Genomic DNA, 17,403 nt, shown 5'->3' on the forward strand with positions numbered 1-17,403 from the left:
AAACAGCAAGTGTAAGAAAATCTGAAACCGTGTCAAGTAGAGATGTCTGTGCAACCAAGAACGGTTTTTCGGTTTGAAACTCTGACAAAGACATATAGAGTGCGAATTTTCTTTATTAAATGATGTTTTTGTCTCACATTTAGCGAATGCTCGGCCTTTGTTGTATGTCTCTATACAGGGAATTAGTATTTACCTTTTGGTTTGTCCCTGTAGTTTCCATTGTATTGTCCTTTTAAAAAATGATCGGCTTATTTAAATTTTATAATTTGGAAATGAAATGAAATTGACTTTCCAGCAAGCCGAAGCTTTTCACGGACGCAACAAAGAGTTGTGCAGACTAATGTAGGTATGTTTATGTATTACCGGCCAAATACTCGTAAAGGCCATTCTTTCAAAGTAAAGAGGACAAATTATAAAAAAAAAATCAAGAATTTCAGTAGACTATTTTCTCAGTGTTACATATTCAAATGATTACTTTAATGTTTGAATAATCAAAAAAACATGTCTGAACAGACCAAAAACCTATCTCTGTCAAAACATTCTTTACATATGTTAGAAATCTCATTTCTCACATATTATTCGTCGATAGGAGTTTTATTGGAGATCTCACCAATGAATGTATCGTATGATTATTTTCGAATCGTTTTTTCTGAGTAGTTATATTATATAATTTTGGTTTAATAAAACCATTACGTTATGTCAATGTAATATCCGTCCCTGATTAACTGTCCACATGGTGTGCGTCTTTGTAATGTTCATGTCAGAAATACTATTTTTATAGAGTATGTCAATGTAATGTCCGTCCCTGAATAACCGTCCCCATGGCGTGTGTCTTTTCAATGTTCATTTCAAAAATACTAATACGAAACTAAAGTCATTGTCATTGCAATGTCCGGCGCTGATTAATTACTAGTTCTGTGCGTTACGTAGTATAGCGCAGATCTTTTGTCTTAACATTTTGGCGCGCAAATATTAGCGCGCGGTTTAATCGGGTGACCAATGGCTATTGGTCGGCGGTTTAGGCGGGATAATGGTCGTGGCGATTAGTTCTATGCTCGACAGCGATCTGAACGGTCAACTTTTGCTTGAAACATGGCGACGTCCGAAATGTCAGATGTTATGGACAAAAGGATTGAACAAAAAATCATGGAAGTGATGAGGACAAACAACCAGGAGTTACTCGGAAGCATCAGCGGGATGATATCTAAGATAAGTGATAAACCCTCGTCTTTACTTGACATTCCTAAATTTAAAAGAAAAAGTAACGAGGAGCAGTACAAGATTAATTCTAGGGTATTAGAGAAAATTGAAACGGCAGGGTCGCACGTCCAGGCGCAAAATTTAACCGCCGCACACGAGGCTATTGTTCAAGGTAAACATAACATCGATATTTTCTTTTTCGATAACAATTTATCTGTGTACATAACACGGATTATACTGACCACATGCATGGTCATTTATAGGATTGGAAGCATTGCGCATCTTAGTCAATATACACATGTATAAATAATAAGTACATCATATAAAGCGCATTATTACGCCAATAACGTTGTGTTTTTCTAGCTACTGAATTGCTGAAACACCGCCAGAAACTGGTGCTTTTGGCCGACACGTCCGAGTTGGGTTGGCGTGTTGTTTCGGAGTACGAGGCCAATCCCATTGCAGACGACAGCGATGACGAGAAGCGCATATACAAGGCCGAAGCTCGAGCCAGAAGGAAGGCCAAGTCGGACAAGAAGCGGCCGCGTAAGAACTGGCCGTATCGCCGACCGGAACAGCAGCCGGGATTACAACAGGCGTTGCACATCGCACAGACGAGCAGGCAGCGTCCCGGATTGTGTTTCATGTGTGGGAAATCTGGCCATTGGGAAATGGAGTGCCCGCAGAACACAAGCCAGCAGAATAACAAGATAAGTAGTTTTATGAATTGCTTGGTTACTGACGTAAAAGATTCAGGTACGAATCATCCGGAACCTACTCAAGCGGAAGTGGAGAGGCAAGTAAGTCCTTCTATAGACATCAACCCTTTAAAAGAAGATAGGGTGGACCCTAGCATAAATGACGTAACTCCAGTCGGTAGTTTAAAGAAACACCTAAGTAAGTGGTCCGAAACGTCCGACAATCAATACATTTTAGATGTGGTTGCCAATGGTTATAAGTTACCATTTAAGGTGATTCCAGAGAGAATCGAGATGAGAAATAATAAGACTGCAAGGGCTAATCCCAGTTTTGTAGAGGGAGAAATTGCTTCCCTGTTTAGAAAGGGTGTCGTTTCAGAGGTTAAGGAGAAACCTCATATAGTTAATCCTCTTACAGTAGCGTATAATAGAAATGGTAAGCCTAGACTCGTCTTAGACTGTAGACACATTAATAAATGTTTGCATCTGTTTCGAATGAAATACGAGGACATTCAGGTTGCAGAAACATTATTTCAAAAAGGCACATACATATTCACATTTGATTTTAAAAGCGCCTATCACCATATCGATATTTTCCCAGATCATTGTATATATCTCGGATTTTGTTGGGAGGATAAATGGTATGTATATAAATCTTTGCCATTCGGTATTTCCACCGCTGGGTTTATTTTTAGTAAAACTTTAAGGGTGTTGGTCGAATATTGGAGATCTCTAGGTCACAAGATTATTATGTTCCTTGATGACTGCATAGGCGGCCACATTCACCGAACAAAAGCAATGTTAGCAAGTTCATTCATTCGCCAATCAGTAAGGGAATTTGGTTTTTTGTTGGCAGAAGACAAATGCAGTTGGTACCCGAAACGCATCGGTAACTGGTTAGGTCACACGCTAGACTATGAATCAAATATAATTTTCATTTCTTGTGAACGGATAGATAGGCTAGAAATAGCGATAGACTCTATAAAGTTTCAGCTTGCATGCGATAAGCTGGATCTGGTCAGAGTTCGTTTTTAGCAGGTATCGTTGGCCAAATTGTTTCATTACAAAGTGTGCTCGGTAAGATCGTTTGTAGAATGACCAGATATTTGCATCGTTGTATTGATAGTAGAGCTAGTTGGAATGCTCCAGTCAAGGTAAACGAAAACGCCATAAATGAATTGACGTTTTGGCGGGAAAATGTAAGACGATTAAACATAGAAGGCAAGTCTTTGGTATATGACAAAACCACTGAGTTGAGTCTTTGGTCAGACGCAAGCAGTTTGGGTTACGGCGGATTCGTGATTAGTGAAGTAGTTTCTGGTAAGGGTTCACGGGTAGATTTCTATCATGATGGTAATCGTACCTCAGGTTTACTAGTTGATGTGGTAGTGACGTCATCAGATGACGAAACGGATTGCAGCTCACGCACAGACTGGGTTTGCGATGGTTTGCTCTCGGAAAAGAGGTATTTTCAGAATAATTGCTTAGTTTATTCGAACATAGCCCCAGGAAATGGGCAGGTGCGCTCAGAAAGCGCGAGACCGGTTGAGTCTCAGAGATATGCTCCCGGAAGTGGGCAGGTGCGCTCAGATAGCGCGAGGCCGGTCGAGTCTCAGAGGTATGCTCCCGGAAGTGGGCAGGTGCGCTCAGATAGCGCGAGGCCGGTCGAGTCTCAGAGGTATGCTCCCGGAAGTGAGTATGTTCGCTATGTTAGCGAGAGACGGTTTCCGTCTCAAAGACATGTTCTCATATATGAGGCTCCCGAATGTGAGTCTAAATGTTTAGATTTATCGCAAATGAATACACACATTAAAGTTCCTGACGTAGCAGAACATTCAAAAGTACACGGAACTTGGTCTGATGCAGAGAAGGTAAAAAGTTCTACCTGGCGGGAATTGGAAGCTGTACGCCGAATTATGCTTAGTAATCTGCACAATTTTGTGGGTAAAAATGTTCTGGTTTACACAGATAACAAAAATGTAAAGTACATTCTGATTTCAGGAAGCAATAAAGACGATTTACACGAAATATGTCTTGATATTCATCGTATATGCGATGTTAACCACATCATTTTGTTTGTAGAATGGATTCCGAGGAAGGATAACGCAGAAGCAGATCATTTAAGCAGATGCTTAGATTCAGATGATTGGTCAATAAGTGATAATAATTTTAAAATTTTAGACACAAAATGGGGACCATTTACAGTTGATAGATTTGCGTCACATTATAACAATAAATGTGATCGTTTCAATTCAAGGTGGTGGGTACCAGGTACGGAAGCCATAGATTGCTTTACGCAAAGCTGGGTAGGAGAGATGAATTGGATTGTTCCACCGCCGAATCGTATCGTTGAATGTTTAAACAAGATGGTTGCTGAAAAATGCAGAGGAACAGTGGTTGTTCCTAGGTGGATATCGGCTCCATTTTGGCCGTTACTCACTATTCGGAAATATGGTTTTAAAAGTTTTGTAAAAGATGTTTATGAATTTCCCCTTACAGGCGCAGTCTTACAGGGAAAAGGGAAAAACGGGATATTTATGCACGATCCCTTGAGTTTCAGATTATTGGCGCTAAATTGTGATATGCTTGACGTTTAGAAGAAACGTCACGATTACGGTTTTACAGGTACAGACTGACGTACGCGTATCTAAATCATAAGCGAATACGGAACACGTACATGTTGTATCATGATATATACGTATTGCAGGTATTGGCTTGAGACAAACGCTAAAACGAAAGTTCGAGGAAGCCGGGGCGATTATTGACAATTCTGAACATGAATGACAGAATGGCAAGCCACCTTTTAGCTGCTAGGGCGGACAACACCGTTTTGAAATATCACCACCAAGCAAAGGGATTTATAGACTTTTGTATAGAGAAAGGATTCGAATATAGACCAGCGCATTCCATTCATATTGCAATGTATGTATCATCATTGATAGACAATAACAAATCTGCCAGTGTTATTTCGGCAGTGTTTTATGCCATCAAGTGGTACAACTCTGTAAATGATTTTACAGATCCAAACCGAGAATAGTGTAGTAAAACCAATGCTTGAATGTGCAAAGCGTTTAAACTCAAAACCCATTAAGAAAAAAGACGTTGTAAATTCTGAGCATTTGATAAAGCTTTGTGACATGTTTATTGAATCAACGGATGTGATAGTTCTACGGGATCTCGCAATGATTCTTCTCTCTTATGCTGGATTTTTACGTTTTGATGAGCTTAGTGCACTAACTTGTAATGACGTTAAATTTCAAGAAGAGCAAAACAGATATTTATTGTGGGGGAAAAGAGGTTTTAATTGCAAAGGGTTCGACATCGGCTTGTCCAGTTTTTATGTTGGAGCGTTACATGAAATGCGCCGGGCTAATAATCGGTTCAGATATGTTTTTATTCAGGCCAGCATGCAGATCAGGCAAAAAATGTTTGTTAAAAAAGAACAACAATATCACTTATACCCGCGCTAGAGAATGCATAGTTTCAAAGTTACAATTAGTCGCTCCAACATTAAACTTGGGGACTCATTCTTTAAGAGCAAGTGGAGCTACTGTAGCAGCAAATGCTGACGGAGTTTCAGACCGGTGTTTAAAGAGACACGGTCGATGGAAGACAGATACGGCCAAAGACGGATATGTTGATGATTGTCTAGAGAAAAAATTGTTCATCACAAAACAACTTAAATTATGAATGTTTCACGATTTGAATTTGATTGCCGACTTCACTAACATTTGTAAATTCTATCGCATGTCCTGCCCCGGCAAAGGTGTTTGTTATTTGTAAAAGAAGTGTTCAGACTTACTAGTTCTGTGCGTTACGTAGTATAGCGCAGAACTTTTGTCTTAACATTTTGGCGCGCAAATATTAGTGCGCGGTTTAATCGGGTGTAAAAGTCAGGTGACCAATGGCTATTGGTCGGCGGTTTAGGCGGGATAATGGTCGTGGCGATTAGTTCTATGCTCGACAGCGATCTGAACGGTCAACTTTTCAGGCAATCAGGTTCAAGTTTATGTTGTTTTACAATATTAGATATGATTTTGTAAGAGAAATGTACAGATATATGGCAATGTTGTCTTAAAGCATGACACAATAATACTTGCATATTGTATGTGGTATGTTAAGTATATTATTTCGCAAGGTTTAAGATATAGTGGAAACAGTTTTCCAGAGCACTTTACACTCTATTGTTGGGGCGAAGTTTATCTCTGTTTTTTAATATGACCCACGATATCTTTTCATATAGTTTGTTGTTTAACAGAACGCTTTAATTGTAAGCAAATATTTTATATGATTTTTAGCAATATACCAGGCGTAATCGGAGGTGCCTGATGCGGAGAATGAAACAAAAGCTTAGCTAGACCTCTAAAAGTCATATGTAAAGAAATATTAGAAATATCGGGAAATACAAATCCCCTGAAAATGTGATATAAACGTACACCATTAATATAATTTTTGATAGATTGTACAGACTTCATACTTCTACTTAAAAATTGAGCGTACAAGCACAATGTTTCTACAGATACAGGACAGTCTTTTTGGTTATAAAATTCACAAAACAATAAAAAGGAACGAATTTGCGTTTTAAGATTTTTGTAAGTTTTAACTGACGACGGAGACAACCAAGGCCACTTTTATCTTCGTCAGCAACATCTGATAATGACAAAAAAAATCCTATTAAAGAAACGTTTTGGGATTCACACGGAACAAAAAACAAACAAATCAAATAACTAAATGCATAAAACTAGAAACGAGAAGTGAATTAAGTCTATCAAATGTAATGTAGCTATATTTGACAAATACAAGATTTCAAATAGAAATAAGCAATACTGATAATGTAAACAAACTAAAATCAACAGTTGCCTCATACACCTGTACAAGTGTATAAAGTCTGCAATACACGCATCACCATCTATTCTCAAATATGAACAATGATTCATTCACGTTAATATCCGTTGTATTCAATGTGGAAACTGAGCCTTATAGTGTGCATCAATGTGCCAACGGCTTAGTAGATCCGCGAGTCTGTTGTCCGCAGAAGTCAGGTGAATGGCACGAATCTCGATCTCGCGAGTACAAGCGAGGAAAGCCACCTCTCGCAAACATTGAAGTAACACTGGATCTTTGGTTTTACCAGAATTCAACACACAACACACTGCTTCATTATCACAAAAGATAGAAATCTTTCTACCCATTAATTTACTCGACCACAATTTTAACGCAACAACTATGCAGTACATTTCGAACTGGGCTATGTTAGAGCACATCTTTAACACGAATTCAGGGAACATGCTATGAAAATACTCTCCGCTCTCATGAAAGGCACCACATCCTGACAAACACGCATCACTTGCAAACACAACATCACAATCAGACCAGTCTTCGGTTTTTATCATAGAAACACCATTGTATATTTCCATGAAATTTATCCACCACACTATATCCTTTCTGAATTCCGAATTTAATCTCACTTTATGAGTTTTCAAGTTGAGACCACGTAAAAGCATAAGTATGCGTGAAATAAACACACGACTAGGCTTAACACATTTACCGACGAATTGCAATTTCCCTAACAAAGATTGCAGTTGGCGCTTGGAGGCGTATTTCAGATGCATCCAAACCGGAAGTAGGTTGCGGATCTCTTATAACCTTTCCTTGGTGATGCGAAGCTCCATGAGCTCAGAATCCAGCAGGATTCCAAGAAATACATTGATTGTGGAAGGGAAACATGCCTTCTTGATGTTCTCCTGGGCGCCGACGCGTTCCAATGTCTCGGACAAAACAGCAAATGACCGAGCGGCACGTTTAGGAGTATCAGCGCCACCGAAATCGTCCAGATAGTTGACCGTAGTGACTTGCTGTAACGTCAAGATGTAACGTATCATGTTGGATACACGTTGGCAAAAATACGCTGCCGAACGCAATCCAAAAGGTAATGCACAGTCAATATATATCTTAGCACGCCAATGTACTGCTAGAAAATGAATATCTCCAGGGTCAACAAATATTTGCCTATATGCACGAGATAAGTCTGACTTGAACATAAGAGCAAATATTTCGCTAATACGAAACTAAAGTCATTGTCATTGCAATGTCCGGCGCTGATTAACTCCCATAGCGTGTGTCTTTTCAATGTTCATGTCAGAAATACTATTATTACAGTGGATGTCAATGAAATGTCTGTCCCTGAATAACTTCCCCATAGCAATTATATTTCTATGTAAGGTACATGTCAGTATAACTAATCACTATATTGTAGGTAAAAATATGTCCATCCCTAAAAAAGTCTCCCCATGGGATAAATCTTTGTAATGTTCATGTCAAAATAAATTACTTTAGTGTATGTCAATGTAATGTCAGTCCCTGAATAACTGTTCCCATGGCGTGTGTCTTTGTAATGTACATTTTAGAATAACTATTACTATATTGTATGTCAATGTAATGTCCGTCAATGAATAATGACACTATGGTGTTATTCTTTGTAAAGTACATGTACGAATATCTATTACTCGAGTGTGTGTCAATGTAATGTCCGTCCCTGAATAACTGTCACCATCGTGTGTGTCTTTACAATGTACATATCAGAATAACTTTTACTTTAGTATATGTCCACGTATTATGTTTTTCCTGAATAACTGTCCCCATGTTGCCTTTCTACGTAAAGTAAATGTCAGGATAACTATACGTATATTGCATGTCAGTGTTATTTCCGTCCCTTAATAAGTCTCCCCATGGTGTGTGTCTTTGCAATGATTAAGTACATGTCAGAATAACTAGTACTATTTTGTATGTCAATGTAATGTCCTTCTATGAATTACTTACCCCATGGCGTTTGTCTTGACTATGTTCATGTCAGAATGACTAGTACTTTTACTATGTCAATGAAATGTCAATCCCTAAATAACTAATCCCATGGCGTTTGTCTTTACAATGTTCATGCCAGAATAACTATAACTATAAAATATAATAGTGTATGTCAATGTAACGTCCGTCCCTGATTAACTGTCCTCATGGTGTGTGTCTTTGTAATGTTTATGTCAGAAATTATATTACTATAGAGTATGTCAATGTAATGCCCTGCCCTGGTAAACTGACCCCATGGCGTGTGTCTTTACAATGTACATTTCAGAATAACTATAATTATAGTGTATGTTTATGTAATGTCCGTCCCTGCATAACTAGCCGCTTGGCGTGTGTCTTTACAATGTTCATTTCAGAATAATTATCAATAAAGAATTTGTCAATGTAATGTCCGTCCCTGGATAACTGTCCCCATGAAGTGATTATATGTAAAGTACATGCCAGTATAGCTTATCACTATATTGCATGTCAGAGTTATGTCCATCCCTAAATATTTATTTCCATAAGTGTGTCTTTGCAATGTTCATGACAGAATTACTATAACTATAGTGTATGTCAATGTAATTCCCATCCCTGAATAACTGTCCCCATGGCACATCTTTGCAATGTTCATGTCAAAAGAACTATTACTATAAAAATAATAATGTATGTCAATGTAATGTCCGTCCCTGATTAACTGCCAACATGGTGTGTGTCTTTCTAAAGTTCATGTCAGAAATACTATTACTATAGAGTATGTCAATGTAATGTCCGTCCCTGAAAAACTGTCCCAATAGTGTGTGTCTTTTCAATGTTCATGTCAGGAATATTAATACAAAACTAAAGTGTATGTCATTGTAATGTCCGGCCCTGATTAACTGTCCTCATGGCGTGTGTCTTTTCAATGTTCATATCAGAAATATTATTACTACAGTGTATGTCAATGTAATCTCTGTCCCTGAATAACTGTCCCCATGTAGCGATATTTCTATGTAAAGAACGTATCGCTATATTGTAGGGATGCAAACGAATATTCGAATTTTCGAATATTCGATCAAACGTTTGGTATTCGAATGTCAAAATCGGTATTCGAATATTTGATGTATTTTGGTGTCGAATTAATATAATAATAAACCTTTTGCCTACAACTCTGTTATTGTGTTTAAAGTTCGTTTGTCTTATTTTTACAACAACTGGCCAATACTGTCAGAGGTGTGAATGTGATACACTAAACACGCGTCATATGCCATTTAGGGACATATCGTCGGGTACCATAAAAAGACCCCGTAATTTTACAATAACTGGCTTAATAAAACAAGTGACACACAAAATTCAATTAGTTTCGGTAAATTTGAATGCATTTGCCAATCAAGGAATAAACTATATCCCGAGTTGATTTGGTTTTTCCATAGCTTCATTTAATATAGGTCCATCCCAGAACGAGGCTGCTCGTCCTACGGAAAGACCCTCCATTGCCGCATAACGCCATTTGACCAGAATCCATCTAAGTTTACGTTGTCTACAGATACGAAGGCAGAGGAGTATAAATTGAAATAATTTGTTGTTTCTTTGTTCATAATGTATTACTTTTTGTCTTTCTGAAATGAGGAATTTCCGAGGCTCATTTGGTGAAATTCATGGTCCGCCGCGCGTAGTAGTTACGACAAAGAAGGGCTAAAATGTAACAATATTACTTTAGCGAATATAATAAAAGTTTACAACTTTTAAAAGATGGATTTTGGCTATCGAATATTCGTTCGAACGAATTACCGAATATTCGAATATCAATTTTGCCATTCGTTTGCATCCCTACTATATTGTATATAAAATTTATGTCCATCCCTAAATAAGTCTCCCAATGGGATGTGTGTTTGCAATGTTCATGTCAGAATAAACATTTCTATAGTGAATAACAATGTAATGTCCGTCCCTGAATAACTGTTCCCATGGTGTGTGTCTTCGTAATGACCATGTTAAAAATACTATTACTATAGTGTATGTCAATGTAATGTCCATCCATGATTTACTATCCCCATGGTGTGTGTCTTTGTAATGTTCATGTCAGAAATACTATTACTAAAGTGTATGTAAATGTTATTAACGTCCCTTATTAACTGTCCCCATGGTATGTGTCTTTGTAATGTTCATGTCAGAAATACTATTACTAAAGTGTATGTAAATGTAATTAACGTCCCTTATTAACTGTCCCCATGGTGTGTGTCTTTGTAATGTTCATGTCAGAAATACTATTACTAAAGTGTATGTAAATGTAATTAACGTCCCTTATTAACTGGCCCCATGGTGTGTGTCTTTGTAATGTTCATGTCAGAAATATAATTACTATAGTGTATGTCAATGTGATTTCCGTCCCTGAAAAACTGTCCACATGGTGTATGTCTTCGTAATGTTCATGTCAGAAGTACTATTACTATAGTGTATGTCAATGTTATGTCTGTCCCTGAAAAACTGTCCTCATGGCGGGTGTTTTTGTTATGTTTATGTCAGAAATACTATTATATAGTGTATGTCAAGGTAATGTCATTCCCTGAATAACTGTGTCCATGGTGTGGGTCATTGTAATGTACATGTCCCCATGATAAAATAGTATTTAATTTAAATAGTAACAGTAGAATATAATAATTATACCATTAGTGGATTGTACTGTGGAATTACAAATACTCATAATATTGTTTTTAGTTGGAAGGCTCAATTTTGATTGAAGTATGGAGTATACAGACTTTATGATGTTGTAATGGGGTCCATTTTCCTGTGCCTTTGCGAGGCAAAATCATCTGCAGAGTTCTGTCAATTCCTTGAAGCTGCCAAGAGATGCAATCAAATTAAATGGCGTCTTGTCTTGCAGGTCAGTTCATTTGAAACATTCATTGTCTGTAAATTCAAATAAGTGTACCTTTTGCATTTCATAAATATATATATATATATATATATATAGATATATAGATATAAATTTATTATATGTCTTTATTTGATTAATACACGTGTTCGCATCATTTAAAAAAGAAAAACGGTGTTTTAAGTAGAAAAGAACAGACTATTGGTAAACATGCTATGCATGTTGTTTATCTTAAATGTCCACGTAAATGCATTCCTTACTGAAATAAATATATCTATATATCTATCTATATCCTATTTAATAATTAAATATATTTGAATTATGTTATAGATAATAAGATACGAAATAATGCCTGTAAGGGATATTTCAAATGTCTGCGACTCCGTCAAGCGGGCCTTCAGCAATGACTGTATGCTATAGTATTCTTATCGTCCGTATTGAACATACATGTAAGCATAGTAGGACAAATTTCCTTATCAGAGAAATATGGCATAGTTATTTCAGTGTTTCAGTGTGCTTGTTGTACGCATTTGGACGACCTCGTGAAAAGGATGCAGTTTTATATGCGTGAGAATATATTTAACTATGTTGCGTTTTCTGTATTTGTTTTATGAAACAAACATGCTTAAATGTTGTTCATTTTTATTAATTTTTCATATTCATGTTTGACTATTTATTTTCATAGATCTGGGTGATGTTTGACAATTAAGACCATACTTGTTATAACACTTATAACTTGTGCGAGATGTATTAACATTGTATACATGCTGATTCGCTTTCAAACACTTTACAATTGTGGAAGTTTAAAACACTTGAACAAATACCGTGTTTTAAATATATCATTTTTCAGGTGTTTTACTTGGACTTTCGGCTATTTTGATATTCAAACATCTTGAAGGTAACATTTTTATTTGATTTTTTTTGGATTTATTTCTTCAAAGGAATTGACAACGATAGATTGATTTAACCGGTTTCAACCAGTTAATTATTGCTTTATATTTACTGATTGTATCAATAATGACCAATGACAAGAAGAAGTATTTTATTATGCTTTTCGGTGGTTTAAAGAGATTCATCAGTGAAATAAAATTGATATTTTAGTTTTCGAAACCTCGAAAATATCAAATTGATAGTTTTCACTGTTCTGAAATTTTAGTCCACTCTCCAAGTTCCATAAAAAAATGTCAGCATGTGCAGGGACACGATTTCAATGACATCAGTTTCAAAATGTCGTTAAGTGTGCATACACATTGGCGCGTTGTTCAAAATAACGTGTAACTTAATAACATTTATCTCCAATTTCAGATATAGAATAAAAAGAAAGAATGTTTGTTTCAGTAGGATATAGCAATACAGAAGAACCCCGTTGGCTCGAACTCATAGGAACTTATCGAGTCTAGGAAAATACGAGCCAAGCAGTAATGCTATCATTAAGTGGAAACAATCGGTCATTTACAACCAGTTCGAGCCAACGAAAAAATCGAGCCAAAGCGAGTTCGAGCCAACGGGGTTCGGCTCTTTTGTTCACCTCAAGAACATCAAAAGTAAAATATTCCACTCGTGGCTACGCCTTTCTTGAAATATTTCTTTTTGTGCTCACTCGGTGTAATATATCACGAATTAATACTGAAACAAACACTTACACTCTATTTAATAATATTTCTCGTGCGTTGCAATGTCATGACTTATCCTTACCTAATTGTGCGTCATTCATTATACTAATGTCAACAGCACACGTTGCACTGTTTGGTAGTTTAAATTGTATTTGAGCAAATTATTTTAATATTGTGTAAATGACATTAGCCAGGGCTGGTATTCAATAATCAACTTAGATTGAGCTTAAATTTAAGATTAGAAACTAAGTATGTTGATTGGCCTGTATATAGCTGACTTATAGGCTAAATGGAATCACTGAGGCATGTCTAAGGATCAGGATAAGATCAATATTGAATACTGACCCAGGGTAATGTTGTTTCTCTTAAACAAGTGGCATTGTACTGGTGTCTGTAGCTCGACTGCCCTCTCTTGTTAACTGTAAGTGCAGTTATATGATTAATTAATTTGTATCCTGATGTGATTTTATACTGAATAAACTTTTTAACAGTACAGTGCCATTTGTTTCAATCGTATCATGAAATTGCTGAAGTATTCCAATTTGTACGAATGTTAATGCTGAACGATTACAGTCGTTGGCCAAGGTCTGGTTGGCTGGAGTTCGTGTGTCTATTGCAATGGGGTGGAGGACGAACGAGCATGCGACATAATCCAGTGCGACCAATACAAGGTATGCTTTCAATATCTTACAACATTTCTGGTGTGAAAACTAGTTCTGTTACGGTTTAGGGATTACTAACCCTACCTATAGTTCTATTTTAACCAGTGTGCGATATATTTGGCCCCAGAAACCCGTGTGAGGAATCACGTAATATCAAAGGGGATCCAACGTGGGTCACCACTTATAACGACCGTGTGAACTATTTTAGATTTGCTTGAATTTTGATGATGCCATACTTGGCAAAAATTTCATCTTCAAATAATTTTGTAAAACGATGAAATGCTGATATGTTGACCAAGGATTGCATCATTAAAATCCCAGCAATGCTTAAATATTTCACAAGTGTAGAACCAGTATTAGCATTGTCTTTTATAAGAGATATTTTCATATATTTTTTGTTAAAAAGATATTTGGAAACTAACATCACTTGCTTGTTTGTTAACATTGGTTTTGAGTCATGGTGACCCATGAGAGAACCCAGTTGGAGTCACGTGAGTCACCCTGAAAACAAAGAATGTAAGCTGGCGACACACTGCTGTCGTTATTCTTCTGCCCCCGATAACTGTGGCCCCATCGTTGTTTACAATAACCTTACTAAAAACCTTGATATCATGCAACCGAACAGAAGAATTTGTCTAGAGCATTAGCTGATCTATCCACGCAGTATTTTGATTGCATGATAACGTTGACAAGCAGTAATAAATTTCAATGTTAATGTTTAGAATCAGTTTTCCACCATGTCTGTACGAAAAACATCAAATATCTAATAATTAAAAAATACCGATGACCATTCTATTGCAAATGACAAGAAAGGATGACGTCACGTATTCTGCTTACGTCACATGTTCTGCTTGTTCCGTTTCTGGATCTGGCCATATCACAAACCATATCCCTTTTAACATTACGCCAATTGTCTAAAATATTTTAATTTCATATTTGTCTTCCTTATTTTGACGCAAAAGACATTTAAGTTATTAACGTCGCGTGCAAACGAACCGTCACTTTGGGATAGGTCTCAATGTTGTATCATGGAGGATCACGTAATCAAAATAGACCAGCAAAAGAAATATTGTAAAATAAGACTATAAACTGTGTTTGATAAAAAAAACAATTGTATAAATTGATCAAAGAAATAGGAAACATCAAGATACAAAACACGTTTGTTTCATACCGTTTTTACAAACTTCTTGGCACAATAATGGGTACTTAATAATTTGCCCTAAAATCCGATTGATCAAAACTCAATTCTTATTTTTAATAAATTGGCAAACTTGAAAAGTCAAGGACAATTTAATACACATAAAAGTATCAATGATTAAATGTAGAAATTGTACGAAACCCAACAATTACATATATGTAGGCTCACAAGATAACCCGTCAATCAAATCGCAGGAATTTCAGTTAAGATACTTCCGCGCTAGTGCTTTAACCCGGTTCATTGTATCGATATTGGGAAAAGCCGGTATCACAGTTTATGAAACCGGATTACATTGGTAGCGTTTTTTTCATCACAGAAGGTACCGGGTAATATAATACTCTCTTGAGAAATCCCGGTATCGAGAGGCCCGGTATCAATGTCCACAATAATTTACAAGACTTTGAAAATGTTTAAAAAAAAATTATTAGCATGTATCAATAGGTAGACAGTCCGGTTAAAATTACACATTTTTGACATACTGTAAATTTAGAGTATAACAGCTTTTAATTTAATTATTATTGTTTTTTGTTTTGTTTTAATGTGATACTTGAGGAATAGATTTGAAAAAAAGTTATTATACCGCTAAATGTTTTAATTAATAGAATGAAAATGTGTTTGATCATTAAAAATCCGATAAATTAATGTCATAAACATTCGCAGAATGTTTTATATCTTTTTGTGGCAATTGTGAGGTAAACTAAAAATTTAAGGCAAAAAAGTGTAACAAATAGGTATACTAAGATTTATTGATATATATTTTTTCACTATTGAAGTAGAATAAGCGTATTGTTAAATGGATGGGAACTAAGTCATTCCGCACTTTAGCCATTTCGTACCATCAAAATATTGAAATTGTGATTTTATGGCCAATGGCTATTAAGAGGTGACACTAAGATAAACTTATTGAAATACAAAAACTGCAAATACAGATCTTTATCCGATAATCATACCTTTAATAGGCAACAAAAAGCGGGTCACTTGATACCGAGATTTGTCATCTCATAATATCCCGATATGTGTGGTTAGTGATGGTATATGCTACTAAATTGCATCTGCTTCCTTTTAGTCATGTTTCAGAATTCGCGACGTCTCTGATGCTTTGCATCAAAATGAGTCTTGTTGAGCTGTTGAAATATTTTTTTGTAAACTCCTTTACAACTGGTTTCTTAGTTATAGATATTAGCCTTTACAATTACGTACATGCTAAAAGTTTGCAACAAATTCCAGATTTCAAGTTTTATTTTCAATATGGCTTTGTTTTACAGATGTGTTTCACAGACAAGCTGATAACAGCCAAACTTAATGTGGTCTTCAATGCTGGATGTCGTGCTCAATCAGTATGGTCGTTTTATGATATCAAATAACTTTTCAAACAGTATTTGTCCTGCAGGGAGTAGTTAGAATGTAAGACAAGCGCGCTTCATGAAACTTGCTCGCGTGCTCTACTGCGTTCATACAGCATGCACGCAAAAAAAAGTGCGACCAATCCTTAAAAATGTTAAATTATTAAGAACAAAATAATAAAACGGATCGCCATTGCTTGTTCTCATTAGAGCTGAAGTTATTTAATATGGCTTACCATATGAACTATATTAGAAACGTCGCAATCCGGGCCCTCGACTTTTGAAAATGTCCAAGAAAACCTCGCGAAAATGTTGCATTTTTTCAACTGTTACAGTACGTTATATATAAAATCCTATAGGAAGTCAATGGAAAGAGATCGCTTTTTTAACCATAGTTTTCCTATACAAATTTGAAAGAAATAAAAATATGAAATAGAAATGTCGCGTTCTTCTCTTTGGAAATTAATAAGGCGAGCTGTGGAATAGCGATGACCCTAATAAGATTCCGTATTTCCCGTTGAAATATGAAAACATTTTATTTTCCTGCCATATACTTTATCAATAATAAAGAATTTCATGTAAATTAGTATTTACATCATGTACATTCTCGTATATGTTTTTTATTTTCACATCATATTTTCACATCAGGTATGTGATCGAATGCGCAGGGATTTGAAAGTGGATAAAAGAAGCGAAACAGTTGCCTGTGCACAGTAAGATCACATAACTAGAGTTCGAAATTTAGCCCTAGCCTTTATATTTTGGATAAACGTAACAACAGTGAAATAGCTACAGATCATTCGGAACACTACGGCCATTTCACATCGAGCCAAAACAACCACCGTGATAAAATTACAATGTCAGAAATCTAATCATTTAACTACCCTGCAAGTTTAATATTTAGTAATTTCAATTTAGCCGTTAAATATAATGATTTTACTGTTAATTATTTACGCAATAATACACGTCTCTGGCAATGAATTTATACCTGTGAGGTA

The 17,403-nt window shown here is 36.2% G+C and overlaps 1 pseudogene; it reads left to right on the forward strand.

The window, feature by feature from the left end:
- Positions 1 to 4,686: 4,686 nt before the first annotated feature.
- Positions 4,687 to 5,881, forward strand: LOC128204829 (uncharacterized; annotated as a pseudogene).
- Positions 5,882 to 17,403: the final 11,522 nt, after the last annotated feature.

Source organism: Mya arenaria, chromosome 10, assembly GCF_026914265.1.
Source record: "Mya arenaria isolate MELC-2E11 chromosome 10, ASM2691426v1".
Classification (NCBI taxonomy): Eukaryota; Metazoa; Mollusca; class Bivalvia; order Myida; family Myidae; genus Mya; species Mya arenaria.